The following is a 14,845-nucleotide window of genomic DNA, read 5'->3' on the forward strand; positions in this document are numbered from 1 at the left end:
CGGGGGCTACTCTTTGTTGCGGTGCGCGGGCTTCTCATTGCAGTGGCTTCTCTTGTGGAGCACGGGCTCTAGGCACGCGGGCTTCAGTAGTTGTGGCATGTGGGCTCACTAGTTGTGGTGCACAGGCTTAGTTGCTCCGTGGCATGTGGGATCTTCCTGGACCAGGAATCAAACCCGTGTCCCCTGCAATGGCAGGCAGATTCTTTCTTTCTTTCTTTCTTTAATTAATTTATTTATGGCTGCGTTGGGTCTTCGTTGCTGTGCGTGGGCTTTCTTCTAGTTGCAGCGAGCGGAGGCTACTCTGTTGCAGTGCATGGGCTTCTCGTGGTGGCTTCTCTTGTTGCGGAGCACGGGCTCTAGGCGTGCGGGTTTCAGTAGTTGTGGCTCACGGGCTCTAGAGCGCAGGCTCAGTAGTTGTGGCTCGCGGGCTTAGTTGCTCCACGGCACGTGGGATCTTCCCGGACCAGGACTCAAACCTCTGTCCCGTGCATTGGCAGGCAGATTCTTAACCACTGCGCCACCAGGGAAGTCCTGATGAAGCAACTTGATTCAGGTAACAAGTTATCCAAGACAAATGATGAGACTAAAATCTAGGTCTCCTGTCTCACAATCTTGGGGTCTGTATGGTCAGACCACTGAAGATGGCTGTTCTCTTGCTCTCTATACGTCCCCTGCTCGACCAGTGCCTGCTTCGCCTATCCCCTACTCACATGACTGACCTTCCTACATACTTGCCCCAGGCCCCAGCTACTGACGAATGTTCTTATCAGTGGGGCAATGAGGGGCATGCTCCTCTGCTAGTTTCCCTGGTAACCGATGAGCCAACCTGACGTCAATTCCCCCTATAATTGGCAATCTCCCCTTCCCCCGGAGCAAAGATTGCAGCCATGTCCTGCCCGCCATCCGCAGCACACGGTGGGATGTCGCTCCAGGACCTTGCTTCAGACATGTAAGATCCCCCCATCCATTAAACCACTGATGTCTCTGTCTCAGACTCTGGGCTCTTTCTTCAGTCTTGAAGCTGGGCAAGCACAGGGCTTATAGGCCTGCGGGGTGCAGCCCAACAGGGTCTTTTTACTATATGCATTTTAACAAACATTTATTTGTTCATTCAGCAAATGTTTGTTGTGCCTGTCATTCTTGGAGACACTTAGAATTCAGCAGTGAACAAAACAGACTTGGTCCCTGTCCCTGAGTCTCTGAGGGAGGGTGACGGTGGAGAGTGTCAAAGATCAACAAAGCTGGACTTTAATTAAAGCAGTGAAAACAGATTTTGTTCAGTAACTACTGACAGTAGGGGAAAGAGCTGAGCTCCGTTCCAATTTGTGCAGGGTGTTTTAAAGGGAGAATGAGAGAGGAGGGAGGAGGAGCAAGCAGGGGCTCAAGTAGAGTGAGGGAAGTGAAAAATTACAAAAAGCAGGTAAGAGGGTTGGTCAGTGTAAGAGCAATTATGTTGCTCAAAAACTAGTTTCGCCTCTTGGTGGGTGTCAAGCCAAAAGATACAACCAAGTCAAAGAGCAGGAGAAGGAAGGATTTATTACTTGCAGCAAATAAAGAGAACACTGGGGATTTTTCCCAAAGCGGTATCTCCCCGAACAGCAAAATTGGGGAAGTTTTAAGCTAAGGGTGTATGCATATTCATGAAGGGGATTGGGCGGTGTATGCATATACATGGAGGGGCTTGAGCAGAGGAGAATTCAGCATAGAACTGGGGCAAAGGTCGTCAGAGTCCAAGCTGTAGTTGAAGTCATGATGGTCAGCAAAGGTCAGCATCATCATCCTTTAGGTTCCAGTTGATCTGGTGGTTGAGCGCTCGAGCGGGGTTTGAATTCTGCAAAACAGCTCAAGAAAGTGCTTCAGGCTAATCTTTACCCTTGAAACAGAACTGGGAGTCTTTACAACTGATTTATTATCTTTGCTATTATTACTTCTCTTGCCTGACAACAGTTTGTTCTTTTGTTCCCTTAAGATCATTATTACTGAGACCTGTTCAAGGGCAAGCATTGTGGCCAGGCTTAGATCACAAAATGGTTTAGGCCTAAAATGGCTTCTCTCTCTCTTTTTTTTATTGAAGTATAGTTGATTTACAATGTTGTGTTAGTGTTTCCGGTGTACAGCAAAGTGATTCAGTTATACATACATATATATAATTTTCATATTCTTTTCCATTATGGTTTATTACAGAATATTGACTATAGCTCCCTGTGCTATACAGTAGGACCTTGTTGTTTATCCATCCTATATATAATAGTTTGCATCTGCTAATCCCAAACTCCTAGTCCTTCCTTCCCCCACTTCTCCTCCCCCTTGGCAACCACAAGTCTGTTCTCTACGTCTGTGAGTCTGTTTCTGTTTCGTAGATAAGTTCATTTGTGTCATATTTTAGATTCCACATATAAGTGATATCATATGGTATTTGTCTTTCTCTCTCTCTCTCTCTTTTCTTTTTTTTTGGCATGCTGCATGGCTCGAGGGATCTTAATTCCCTGACCAGGGATTGAACCTGGGCCCTCAGCAGTGAAAGCGCCGAGTCCTAACCACTGGACTGCCAGGGAATTCCCTGTCTTTCTCTTTCTTGATTTACTTCACTTAGTATGATAATCTCTAGGTCCATCCATGTTGCTGCAAATGGCATTATTTCATTCTTTTTTAAGGCTGAGTAATATTCCACTGTATACATATACCACTTCTTTTTTGTCCATTCATCTGTTGATGGACATTTACGTTGCTTCCATGTCTTGGCTATTGTAAATAGTGCTGCTGTTTCTCTGAATATATGCCCAGGAGTGGGATTACTGGATCATATGGCATCTCTTTTTAGTTTTTTGTTTTTTGAGTGAAAGCAGATTTATTCAGGGAAATACATACTCCATAGACAGAGTAGGCCATCTCAGAAGGTGAGAGCTCTTTTTAGTTTTTTAAGGAACCTCCATATTTTCCATAGTGGCTGCACAAATTTACATTCCCACCAACAGTGTAAGAGGGTTCCCTTTTCTCCACCCTCTTCAACATTTGTTATTTGTAGACCTTTTAACAATGGCCGTTCTGACCGGTGTGATAAAATGGCTTCTTTTTTTTTTAATAGTTTTTTATTTTTTATTATTTATTTGTTTATTTATTTATTTTGGCTGTGTTCGGTCTTCGTTGCTGTGCACGGGCTTTCTCTAGTTGAGAAAATGTATTTTATTTTGCTTTATTTATTTTGCTTTAAAAATGTTTATATCTTTCTGTTGTATAGTTATTTTATTATCTTCTTTTCAAGTGTGCAGAAAAGTAGAGAATAGTATAAAACACCCCAGTTTTTTTTTAACATCTTTATTGCAGTATAATTGCTTTACAATGGTGTGTTAGTTTCTGCTGTATAACAAAGTGAATCAGCTATATGTATTCATATATCCCCCATATCTCCTCCCTCTTGCATTTCCCTCCCACCCTCCCTATCCCACTCCTCTAGGTGGTCACAAAGCACTGAGCTGATCTCCCTGTGCTATGTGGCTGCTTCCCACTAGCTCTTTTACATTTGGTAGAAAACACCCCCAAGTTTTATCAAACCTTCACATTTTGTCATAGTTACTTCAGATTTGGCTTTTAATTTTTTATTTATTTAATTTTATTATTTTTCCTTTTGGCCACGCCCCTCGGCTTGCGTGATCTCAGTTCCCCGACCAGGAATTGAACGGCAGTGAAAGCAACGAATCCTAACCACTGGACCACCAGGGAACTCCCCAGATTTGGCTTTTTAAAGAGAGCATTAACAGTACAGTTGAATCCCCCTTGGCAATTCCCCAGGCTCATCCCCTTCCTCCCCGAGTGACCACTGTCCTGAATTTGGAGTTTTTCATGTCCATGCATGTGTCATTATTTTGCAAACATGATATAGTCCTTTTTTTTTTTTTTTTTTTTTTGGCTGCACTGCGCAGCTTGCAGGATCTTAGTTCCCCGAACAGGGCTCGAACCTGTGCCCCCTGTAGTGGATGCTCAGAGTCCTAACCACTAGATCACCAGGGAATTCCTGATATAGTCTTGTTTTGCATGAGTGGTATTAACACTGTGTGGCCCCTATGCTGGTTGTGCAGCTCTAGATATTCCCTACATCTCCACAGAGCTCTCCAGCACACAAAGAACTTAAGGGTCCAATATTTCCTGTGCTCCTCACACAAGCCTCTTAAGAAGGCAGAACAAGTGTTATGATCCCCCATTCGACTCAAGAGGAAACAAAGATCCAGAGTGAAGGGCCAAGACCACAAAGGGGCAGAGGTCCAGGCTCGCTGCAGGCTTTCCCAGCTCAGTGCGGTTTCCATTACTCAGTTGCCATGCGGGTCGTATCAACACAATAAGTATGAACGACTGGAGAACAAGCCAGTGAGAGGGAGAGGAGAGGAGCGTGGAGACAAAAGAGTAGCAAGGAGGGAAAAATAAAAGGCAGAGCTGGTGGCGGGAGCTGTATGGCTTTAAATCTACCAGTGGCTCTCAACCTTGACCGCTCTTCGGGATCTGGGGATCCCGCTCTGGGGAGCTTCAAGAAACACTGATGCTTGGGACCCTCCCCCAGAGATTCTAATGTAACCGCCTGCCAGGCGTCCTGAGCAGCAGGATGTTGAAAAGCTCCCCAGCTGATTTTTTAATGTATAGCCTAGGTGAGGATAATTGACTAAGCAAAGCAATTTGTCAGGCAGTGAATTGGTTGAGGGGGTGGTACTGAAAGGCTGGCTTGTTAACCTTAATAAGATCTTAGACCTCAAAGCCTGGCTTGATAATGCAACGTAAATAAGGTATTGAGATCTTAGCCCTAGATTCTATGGACAGAAATGGGCTAAAATGAAATAGGTGATATAAACCGGTTTCCTCAGTGATGTTCATACTAGTCTTAGATTATTTTGTTCAGTTATCAGGGCTTTAACTTGAAGGGAAGACCAGCAATTTTCAGAATGAATACCAGCAAACCCCCACAGAGTAATAGAATTCGTCAAACATTCTCTAAGTACTTCCTTTGTGCAGGGTCTCTGCTATAGGGAAGTAAGAGAGATGGAAAAATCACAATCCTTGCCCTCCAGAAGCTCAGACTAACTGGCAACCCAGACAAATATACGACAATTAACACAATGTGCTGAGTGTTAGAAATAAGTCCAAAGTGCGAGGGAACAGAGGGCAGAGAATACCTAACTCTACCTCAGGGAGACTAGCAGAGGGGCTCAGAGTAGGCTTCACAGGAGTGCTGCAAGAGCTGGGTCTTGAAGGATGAGTAGGAGTTGGTTAAGTGTATGGTTGAGGCTGGGGGTTTGGAAGAGCATGTGCAAAGGCTGAGGCATAAGTGCGGCTGCAGAAGGGCAAATAGTTTGGTATGGTACAAGCACAGGGAATAAATATGTGGTGGGGAGAACTTTATCCTGTAGGCAGCAGGAAATCATCAAATGGAGGAGTGTGCGGAGAAAAGCAAGGTCCTTATGGAGGCGAGGGCATCTAAATTAGGTCTTGGAATATGAGCAGAAATTCAACAGGCAGGGATGTGGGATGGAGAAGAAGGCTTCCCAAGTCGGGGTGGGAGTGGGACGGGGAATAGTGTGAGCAAAGGTGTGGAGGCAGGAATGAGCCTGACGTGTGTCAGGTGCATTGAGGGAATCCATAATCTGGTAGGCATGATCAAAATCATCTGGGGTGCTGTTTAAAAATGTCAATGCCTGGGCTCCACTAACCCACTTCCCTAGAGATTCTGGTCTATATGGTCTGGGGTGGGGGTGGGGTCCAGGCCTTAGTATTTAAAAAAAAAAAATCCCTGTGATCCTAATACGCAGCTGGGCTTGAAAGCCACAGCTGTAGGGAAGTTGTTGAGGACGTGGGTGGGAAGGTAGGCTAGAGCCAGATACTTGTGATGATAAATGAGCTAATGTTTATTGAATGTTAACTATGCGCCAGACACTCCATTAGTCCATTTTATCCTCATAACCCTATGAGGACCGGTACTATTATCCTGTGTTGCAGGTGAAGAAAGAGTAATTTGACCAAAGTAAGTGGCAGGCAATCTGGCTTCAAAGCATATCCTAGAAGGATTTGTATTCCAGGCCAAAGAGCTTGGGTTTTCTTCTGTAACCATCTTTATTAGTTTAGTGTGTATCTGTCCAGAATACCTTTATGCATGTACAAGCAAGTATGAATACATATTCCCCCCTTTCTTACACAAAAGGTAGCATACTAGATACACTGTTTTGCATCTTGCTTTACTAACCATATATCCTGGAAGTCTTTACAAATCAATACATAGAGAACTTTCTCATTCTTTTTTTACAGTTCCTGAGCATTTGTTTGTGTGTATGTACCATAATTTATTTATCCTTGAGTTGTCCTCTGTTTCTAACTATCAAAATGCTGTAATGAATAATCACATATGCATTGTTTTGTACATTTCCGGAAATGAAATTGCTGGGTCAAGGGGTATATGTGCATTTGTAATTTCAATGAATACTGCCAAATTTTTCTCCATAGGTCCTGTATTATTTTGCATTCCTACCTGCAGTGTATGACAGTATGTAGGCACATTTTTTTTCATGAAATAAGTTTTACTAATCATTTCAAAGGTCAAAAAAATTGAAAAATTTCTAGCAGGACTGATCAAGAGAAAAAAGTGAGAATTCAAATTACTAACAACACCAGCTATAAAAATTAGGATATTACTACATATCCTACAGATATATGAAGGATAATAAGTAAATACAACAAACAACTTGAACAATTTGATATCTTACATAAAATGGGCAAGTCCCCCGAAAATAAAATAACTAAGATTGACATTAGAAGAAATAGAAACTCTTAATTGTTCTATAACTGTTAAAGAAATTGGATTCAACAACATTCCCCCACAAAAAAACTCTAGGCCCAGATGGCTTCACCAGTGAATGCTATCTAACATTTAAGGAGGAAATATCAATCCTACATGGTTACTTACAGAAAATGGAGAATAAGGGGATATATCTTACCTCATTTTATTTCAGCTTACTGTGACCAAAACTTGATTGTCTATATCTTCTCATGTTCATTTGGAGAGTTGTGTTTTTCAAGGAATTTACCTATTTTAATCTAAATTGTGAAATTTATTTGCATAAAATTGTTCATAACCATGTTTTAATACTTGCAATGTCTATAAGATCTGTAGTGATGTCCTTTTTTAAAAAAAAATTTATTTATCTATTATTATTTTTTTGGCCACACTGCACGGCATGCAGGATCTTAGCTCTCTGACCAGGGATCGAACCTGTGCCCCCTGCACTGGAAGCATGGAGTTTTAACCACTGGACTGCCAGGGCAGTCCCCTGTAGGGATGTCCTTTTTATTCCCGATATTTGTTATTAATATCTTCTCTCTTTATTCTTGATTAGTTTTTCTAGGTGTTTATCAATTTTTTTATTTTTTTATTTTTTAATTTTTGGCTGTGTTGGGTCTTTGTTGCTTTGCGTGGGCTTTCTCTAGTTGCGGCGAGCAGGGGCTACTCTTCGTTGAGGTGCGCGGGCTTCTCATTGCAGTGTCTTCTCTTGTTGCGGAGCACGGGCTCTAGGCACCCAGGCTTCAGTAGTTGTGGCACGTGGGCTCAGTAGTTGTGGCTCACGGGCTCTAGAGCGCAGGCTCAGTAGTTGCGGCGCACGGGCTTAGTTGCTCCGCGGCATGTGGGATCTTCCCAGACCAGGGCATGAACCTGTGTCACCTGCACTGGTAGGCGATTCTTAACCACTGCACCACCAGGGAAGCCCTTATCAATTTTTAAAATAAGTTTTCTAACAACCAACTCTTGGTTATTAATATATATTTTTTGTACATTTGTTTTCTATGTGTTTGTTTTCTGTACTTCCTTTTTTTTTTTTTTTTTTTGGTACTGCCTTGGAATTTCAGGCTTTTCTTTTCCCAACATATGCACTCAAGATTATAAAAGTTTCTTTAAGGACCGCTTTGGCTGTACCCCCTAGTTTTCTAATTTCTAATTTGATTTCTACATTGACCCTTCTGTTATTTAGTGATGTACTACTTAATTTCCCAGCAGTTCTGGATTTTCTAGTTATCGTATTGTTATTTATGATATCACATATTTCTACTATGATCAGAGAATGTGCTCTGAATTATTTCAATACTTTGAAATTTATTAAGCTTACTCTATAGCTCTGGATATGGCTAATTTTGGTAAATGTTCTATATGCATTTCAAAAAGTTTATTCTGTTTTCATTGGCTCTGGTGTCCTGTATATGTCAAATTTTTTTTTTAAAGGTGGGTGTTTTTTTTTTTTAATTTATTTATTTTTTGGCTGTGTTGAGTCTTCATTGCTGCGTGTGGGCTTTCTCTAGTTGAGGCGAGCAGTGGCTTCTCTTGCTGTGGAGCATGGGCCCTAGGCTCATGGGCTTCAGTAGTTGTGGTGCGTGGGCTCAGTAGTTGTGGCACGAGGGCTCTAGGGCACACGGGCTTCAGTAGTTGTGGCACATGGGCTCAGTAGTTGTGGTGCATGGGCTTAGCTGCTCCGCGGCATGTGGGATCTTCCCAGACCAGGGCTTGAACCCATGTCCCCTGCATTGGCAGGCAGATTCTTAACCACTGCGCCATCAGGGAAGTCCCTATGTCAATTATTAATAGTTGTTCAGATATTTTGTATCCTTCCAGATTCATGGAGTGGAACTGGAGATGTTTGGGTCTAAGTTCTTATTTTTTATATTGAAGTATAGTTGATGTACAATGTAAGTTTCAGGTGTACAACATAGTGATTCAAAAATTTTAAAGGTTATACCCCATTTATAGTTACTATAAAATATTGGCTATATTCCCTGTGCTGTACAATATATCCTTGTAGCTTATTTATTTTATACATAGTAGTTTCTACCTCTTAATCCCCTACCCCTCTCTTGCCGCCCCTTCCCTCTCTCCACTGGTAACCACTAGTTTGTTCTCTGTATCTGTGAGTCTGTTTCTTTTTTGTTATATTCACTAGTTGTTTTATGTTTTAGATTCCACATGTAAGTGATATCATACAGTATTTGTCTTTCTTTGTCTGACATTTCACTTCATAATACCCTCCAAATCTCTCCATGTTGTTGCAAATGGCAGAATTTCATTCTTTTTTATGGCTGAGTAGTATTCCATTGTATACATGTACCACATCTTCTTTATCCATTCATCTGTTGATGGACACTTAGATTGCTTCCATATCTTGGCTATTGCAAATAATGCTGCTATGAACATTGGGGTGCATGTATCTTTTCTAATTAGTGTTTTTGCTTTTTTTTCAGTTAAATACCCAGGAGTGGAATTGCTGGGTCATGTGATAGTTCTATTTTTGTTTCTTTGAGAAACCTCCATGCTGTTTTCCATAATGGCTGCACCAATTTATATTCCCAACTACAGTATACAAGGTTTCCCTTTTCTCTACATCCTAACCAACATTTGTTATTTGTGGTCTGTTTTTGATGATAGCCATTCTGACAGGTGTGAGGTGAAATCTCATTGTGGTTTTCATTTGCATGTCTCTAATGATTAACGATGTTGAGCATCTTTTCGTGTTTTTGAATGCACTCCTACTTCCAAAGGTACCTGATACTGTTAATTTTGGAGTCTTTTGGGGATTCCACTTTCAATATTATGCTGATTTTTATCCTCCCAACTGCTAGTATATAATTTTGCTTTCTCTGGTCTGCTATATCTATTACCACTCATCCATATGCCTCCCACATACCAAAATACATTCCAGAATTTTCTTCTATAATTCTTTTTGTCCTTATGGGTTGAGGTCTTTTTTTTTTTTTTTTTTTTGTAGGCACAATTTAAAGAATTACCTAAATTTGGAATAGATGATATGCATTTACTTCAAAAATGAAGATTAAAAGGTGTACAGTGGACGGACTTCCCTGGTGGTCCAGTGGTTAAGACTCTGTGCTCCCAATGCAGGGGGCACGGGTTTGATCCCTGGTCAGGGAACTAAGATCCCGTATGCCACATGGTGTGGCAAAAAAAAAAAAAAAAAATGGTGTGCAGTGGAAAACTTCCTGCCACCACTGTCCATCTACCCAATGTCCACCTTCCCCAACATTAACATTATTCTTTTTTTTTTGCCACAAGGCTTGTGGGATCTTAATTCCCTGACCAGGGATTGAACCTGGGCCCTTGGCACTGAGAGTGCGGAGTCCTAACCACTGGACCACCAGGGTATTCCCTAACATTATTCTTTATTAATAATATTCTAGTGTTTTCATTCTCTCACCACATCCCCCCCCCCGCCCCAACTCTCTCTCTCTCATAAGGATTTAAAAAAATTTATTAATAGAACTTTTCATACATACACAAAGATAAAGAATAATTCTGAAAAGGAGGAACAGTCTGAGTCCTATGAACTGTCAAAACAACCACACTGGAAACACTGGGAATAGAATCCAATGTGAGTAGGAGGAACATAGTGTTAAAGGAAAAAGAAGGTCCAGATAAAAGTGAGGGAGGAGAACAGAAACCCCAATATCTCAGAGAGCAAGTACCCATAATTTTGAGCTCTTCACAAAAAATAGAAGAGGGAGCTATAGAGCCATGAAGTTAAAAAAGCCATCCTGAACCATGCTTCCCTTCTAAACATTCAAGAAAATTGATTTCATATAAAAGAAAGGAGGTCAAATCCCATATAACGTTATTATAAGAAAAAAGAGGATAAGGAGCAGAATAACATCCCTATGGATAATGAGAGAATGCCAGAAAGACATGCCTACGAAACCAATGAAAATTCCATACTGGTATTTCCAAATGAGCTAAGAGATTAACAAGTGATACAAGATATGAAAAAGCAGCATAAATCAGAATGAGAAAAATCCAGAAATCGGACTTCCCTGGTGGTGCAGTGGTTAAGAATCCACCTGCCAATGCAGGGGACATGGGCTTGAGTCCTGGTCCGGGAAGATCCCACATGCCGCTGAGCAACTAAGCCCGTGCGCCACAACTACTGAGCCTGCGCTCTAGAGCCCGTGAGCCACAACTACTGAGCCTGCGTGCTACAACTACTGAAGCCCGTGCACCTAGAGCCCATGCTCCACAGCAAGAGAAGTCACCGCAATGAAGAGTAGCCCCCGCTTGCCGCAACTAGAGAGAGCCCGCGTGCAGCAATGAAGACCCAACGCAGCCAAAAATAAATAAATAAATAAATTTTTAAAAAAGAGAAAAATTCAGAAATGAAGTAATAGAATTAAAGAATTAGAAACAAAACAAAAACTCGTTTCAGAAACGAAGTCTAAAGTAGAAGGAATGTAAGAACAAATAAACACAACAGATAATGGCTTAAGAGAAATAGATGAAAAAGAGGAAAGCTGTTAAGATAAAAAATAAATGAAAAAGGGACTTCCCTGGTGGCGCAGTTGGTAAGAATCCACCTGCCAGTGCAAGGGACATGGGTTCGAGCCCTGGTCCGGGAAGATCCCACATGCCACAGAGCAACTAAGCCCGTGTGCCACAACTACTGAAGCCCGTGTGCCTGGAGCCCATGCTCCACCAACAGGAGAGGCCACCGCAATAAGAAGCCCACCCACTGCAACGAAGAGTAGCCCCCTCCCTCACCACAACTAGAGAAAGCCTGTGCGTAGCAACGAAGACCTAATGCAGCCAAAAGTAAAATAAATAAATAAATAAATGAAAAGACTTCTGGTTTCAACTTGGACATGTAAGGAACTGAAGAAAAGAAGCTCCCATCCTTACAACAAGAAATAAGTTGGACAGAGAGCAAATTAACAACAGTGTGAACTCATCAGAGAACTGAGATCACAGGACAGATGGTCATCCTGAAATCTGGAGAGAAACTAGTGCCTTCAGGGAGACACAGGACCAGAGCATTTGCTCACCTGGGGCAGAAGCCACTGGAAGCTATATGAGCTGAGAGGAACATTAAACCAGAAATTTTGACAGATTGCCAGAGGCTGAGTGCAGGCTAGGGAGAGAGTGTGAAGCTTCTGGGGGCTGCAGTGCAGGTTTTTACCTCAGGAACCCCACCAAGCTCTCACAGGAAGGATAAGGGAGAATCTGGAGAAAGTTCCCTCCCTGGCCCCATGGCGGGAGGAGGGAGACAGCAGCCACAACACCAGACCACCTACACTGTCCCCTTACCTGCAGGGGGCAGAGTAAGGCTTCTAGACTGGCTAAGGGGCAGTGTCCCAGGTGTGAGATCTCTTAGTTCTTTGGGGATCTGTGTCCTAGGGCACAGGGTCCATGAACTGTTTGGGGCTCTGCTTCCCAGTATGTGAAGACTTTGAGTACTTTGGTCTATGTGTCCAGGGTATGAGCCCTCTGAAGTATTTGGGAGTTGCTGACCCACAGTCTGAGGTTCTGAGATGTTTGGGAGTCATTGTCACAGGATGTGAGGTCACTGAGATATTTGTGTTTCTTTGTCTCAGGCTGTGAATTCCTTGGGATGTCTGGGAGTCTGTGTCTGAGAGTGTGAGGTCTCTAGGCTGTATCTCAGGCTGTGAGGCCTCTGAACCCTTTGGGGTTCTACTTCTCAACGTGTGACATCTCACACTTCCTAGCATGTACAGTCTCTGAGCTGATTTGTTTTTGACGGTGGCATGAGTTCTCTGAAGTCTTTGTGGGTCCATTTCCATGGTTGTGAGGTGTTTGATATTTTGAGGGTTGGCGTTCCTGACTATAAACATCTCTGAATTTTTGAGTTTCTCTCCTTGAATTTGAGGCCACGTTGCTGTTCCAAGGTGGTGTTTAGCCATGTGTCAGGTTTCTGAGCTGATTTAGCAATTATGTCCAAAATGTGAGGTCAATAAGCTTTTTAGTCTCTTTGCAGGCTGTTAAACGTACAAGTAATTTTGGGAGTCTGTCTTCCAAGTTGTGAAATCTCAAATGCTGATGGGGGCATTTTATCATACGGTGATACTAGGTGTTTAGGGGCTCTGTGTCCCAGGGTGTGAGCTGCTTGAGGGCCTTCATCTACGTCATGATATCTTTAATCTGTAGTTTATTTTATTTTTTTAATATTTATTTATTTATTTGGCTGTGCTGGGTCTTAGTTGTGGCACGCGGGATCTTCGTTGCCGCGTGCGGGATCTTAAGTCGTGGCACGCGGGATCTTTAGTTGCAGCATGCGAACTCTTAGTTGTGGCATGTGGGATCTAGTTCCCTGACCAGGGATCGAACCCGGACTCCCTGCATTGGGAGCGTGAAGTCTTAGCCACTGGACCGCCAGGGAAGTCCCTAATCTATAGTTTGATATGTAGAGTCTCAATACCATGGTGTGTGGTATCTGAGTTACTTGGGTCTTTGTTCCACAGAGTGAAATCTCTGAGCTCTTCTGTGTCCCATGGTGTGAGATCTCTGGGCTTTTTGGGGATCTGTGTCCTAAGTATGAGGTCTCTAAGTAGTTTGGTGTCCTGTTTTCTATTTTTTTTTCTCTTTTCTTGGCCACACTGAGCAGCACGTGGGATCTTAGTTCCCCGACCAGGGATAGAACCCGTGCCCCCTGCACTGGAAGCGTGGAGTCTTAACCACTGGACCGCCAGGGAATCCCTGGTGTCCTGTTTTCTAGGTTGTGAATTCTTCAAGCTGATTTGTTCATTTTCTACCTGGGTTTGAGGCCTCTGAGCCCTTTGTGCTTTTGCTATCCAGGGTGTGGGGACTCTAAACTTTTGTGAGACTCTCCCTGATGGTGAGGTTTCAATATTCTGTGGGTCTGTGTCCCTGAGTATGGAGGCTCTGATTTTAAGGTTTTCATTCCTGGTTCCTGTTCAGAGGTATGTTTCAGGCCTCTGAGCTGTGCTGATTTAGTACCTATGTCCAGAATGTGAGGTCACTCAGCTGTCTGGGTTTCTGTTCAAGATGATAGTGCCCAAGCAGTTTGTGGGTCTGTATCCTTGGATGTGTGGCATCTACAGTTGTTTTGGGGATTTTGTCGTAGAATGAGATGTCTCTCCTCTGTTTGGGATCTGTTTCCAGGATGTGCTGTCTCTGAACTCTTTCTAGGGCTGTGTCTCTGGGTGTTAAGTTCTCTATGATGCTTTTGTGGAGATGGGCCACGTAATGAGGATCTTTGAACTGATTTAAGTTTTCTGTCTTAGAATCTGATGTTTGTGTTCTTTCAGGGTTTCTGTGTCCCAAGGCGTAAGGTCTCAAATCTGTTTGGGATTCTGTGTCCATGGTATGAGACGTGTAGGCTTTTGGGGGGTCTGTGCCCACCATATGTGGCCTATGAGCTTTTGGTGGATCTGTGTTTCAGGGTGTGTAGTTTCTAAGGTGTTTGGGATAGATCACCAACTGAGAAGATCACTGGTGTGAGATACCTCTGAGCTCTCTGAGGATTTGTGTCTGATGTGTGAGGTGTCAGAGGTGATTGGGGCCTCTGAGGTTTAAAAAGGAAGGCTTATGTCAGGGTTGTAGGTCTCAGAACTCTTGGGAACTATGTGTCTAATGTATGAGGTATCTAAGTTGTTTGCTGGTGTGTTTTGGAGGATGAAGTCTGTGCTATTGGTGGTCTGTACCCCAGGTTGTGAAATTCCTGTACTTTTGGGGGGGTCTTTGTCCCAGGGTGTGAGGCACCTGAGGGATTAGGGGTTTATGAATTTTGTGGGTTCAGTCCATGTGGGAGGTTTCTGAGATGTTCACAGATCTTTGTCAGGATTTTTAAAATTTATTTATTTATTTATTTATTTTTTATTTATTTATTTATTTATTTATTTATTTTTATGGCTGTGTTGGGTCTTCGTTTCTGTGTGAGGGCTTTCTCTAGTTGCGGCAAGTGGGGGCCACTCTTCATCGCGGTGCGCGGGCCTCTCATTATCGCGGCCTCTCGCTGCGGAGCACAGGTTCCAGACGCGCAGGCTCAGTAATTGTGGCTCATGGGCCTAGTTG

The sequence above is a fragment of the Balaenoptera borealis genome (assembly GCF_965194805.1).
Source record: "Balaenoptera borealis genome assembly, chromosome: X".
Taxonomy (NCBI): domain Eukaryota; kingdom Metazoa; phylum Chordata; class Mammalia; order Artiodactyla; family Balaenopteridae; genus Balaenoptera; species Balaenoptera borealis.